The sequence below is a fragment of the Polistes canadensis genome, unplaced genomic scaffold (genome assembly GCF_001313835.1).
Source record: "Polistes canadensis isolate GaletaPanama2010 unplaced genomic scaffold, ASM131383v1 scaffold_26, whole genome shotgun sequence".
Lineage (NCBI taxonomy): Eukaryota > Metazoa > Arthropoda > Insecta > Hymenoptera > Vespidae > Polistes > Polistes canadensis.
This window is the reverse complement of record NW_014569573.1, coordinates 815,725-818,163: the sequence shown is the minus strand read 5'-3', so window position 1 is coordinate 818,163 and position 2,439 is coordinate 815,725.

The window sequence follows — 2,439 nt, the reverse complement described above, 5'->3', positions numbered from 1 at the left end:
TGCAAACTAAAAGCAAAAAAAAAAAAAAAAGAACAATTTTCAAAAGAAATCACGACGGCTTCTCGTTGTACACTAGAGTCCGTGATTAATATTAAGTCATTCAACGCACACTCGTAGTTCTAAGGGTTTTTATAATGGTGCTCTATGGAAGCAATTGTATTATTCGATTGAGATTTCAAAGATTAGCAAAGTTCAGCAAAAAGTTGTTCACTAAAGAATGAGAGAGATTTCCTGTAGAACATCATGATACATACCGAAAATTGTAAATAATAAGAATGAAATTTACGAAAGATTAGGACAGAAAAAGAGAAAGAAGAAAGTTTGTCAGAAGATTGCTAGCGATTCTTTTGGAAATTTCTTTTTTCCTTCTTTTCTTTTTTTTCTTCTTTTTCTGTTATCACTAAAATAAAATAAAGTAGAAAGAAGCAAGAATGCATTACTCATTGCATTAACGATTAGTAGATGTTACGAAAAAAGAATGACATTAAATTAATTATAATAATTAATAATTAATTGTAAGATTATATAAGATCGAACGCATAAAATTGAACACGTCGTTAAGTTAAAAACAATATCTCGTCGCGAATTTCCAAGGGGAAATTTTATCCTATGTTTCATTGTCGTAAAATGTATGAATTCGATCGATACATTATTAATAATCATTTAATCACATTTTTGTAATCGCTCGAGAGGATAAAAATGATTTCTATGGTAAGGAAAGAAAGTAAAACCAAAAGGAAGAGTTTGAATAATAATTAAAGAAGAAACAAAGGTAATACGCGTTGTCAGAACTTCGGAGTATTTAATAAATGCATTTAATGGAACGATGACTGTGTTTGCAAGCTGTGTTCTCAAATGTAAGATGGAACAGTTAATTACTAATAATTAACACGATGATAAACGTGATGAAAATGATTCGACGTGATACGAATAATCGTTGTAAACGTTACTTATCATGTAAACGTTTATTCGAGCCATTTATACCTGGCTACAAATAAGAATCGGTACTTGTAGTGATTTAACGAACATGTCATTACTTTATCGCTTAAGAATTACGTTAATCCGTATATTTTGTAAGCCAAGATTATCAATAGTGATTAATAAACATTACTACGTATTACGATAAATCTCTATTTGTTCAAGTTATGCAGAAATCTACCAATCCTTAGTTCAAACTTGGCCCTAAACTAATACCCAATTATTTAATTTTACATCGTGCACCCGTTAGAAATAAAAAAACGTCAAAAAATGACGTATTTCGTCTGTTCTACGCGCGAATAAGGTTAGTCGTCAAAATTCTGTGTACTATTCAAATGCTATAAAAATTCATTCCATAGTTACTTTGATCATATCATTTTAAATACATCATAAAAGTAAAAGGAACAAATTTATAAACGATGGATAAAATATAGTACATTCGTTTCATAATTGTAATTACATTTAAATAATTATGCATTGTTTACAATTTAATCGAGATTCAATCGTAGTAAGATTTTGCAAATTTCTACTTTCATTTTCATATAAATAAAGATAAAAAAGATAAATGATGGAAAGGATCATATAATTTATTGCATGGACAGAGATAATAAAATTAGATCAATATTTTCCATAAGGATATTTAAAAAAAAAATGTTTAACGTTTATATTTGCGCATCTCCGTCAACGACCGTCCTACTTTTATTGTCTTTGAGTACATGGTTGTGTATATGTCGATGGGGATTTCGATACAATATGAAAGATCATCAAGTAATTATTTCATTTAATTATCACACACAATATTAACATTGTTATATTAAAATAACAATATTATTCTGATATTCATTTAATTATTTATCAGGTCTTGTATTGTTTGATAATGTACTTTTTCATTATCACGCTTCTCAATATGATATTTCTGGGTCATTTGCAATTCAGTTGCGATCATGTGTCATCGGCTAATAATTAATATTAATTTCTATTAATTCGTAAAGATATAAATAATTGTCTTGTAATCGTATCAAATTATAATATACTTAATTTCAACGTGACATATATGAATTCAAATGGTAATTAGAAATATCAATCTTTGACGCATGTGCAGTATTGCACACGTGACGTACTAGAGACCGTTGCAGTCAGATCACGCATGTGCAACAAGTTTTGTTGGACTATTCATTGTGCAGTGTATTGGTGTGTAATACGATCGTAGAGATTATTTAAAAAAGTAAGATTTATTAATCATTTATTAATTATTTCGATCATTTATCTTTTACTTTTCGATCTTTTCTTAAAATAATAAATTATTGTATTTGTCTAATCACATGTCAGGCAGAAATATTATACCTAACCTCAAAATCACATTTGTAATTTATATGTTAATTATATCAACGAAATATTTTAATAAATAAGATAATAATTATATTTTATTAATAGTATTAATAACATATTATCTATGTTTAG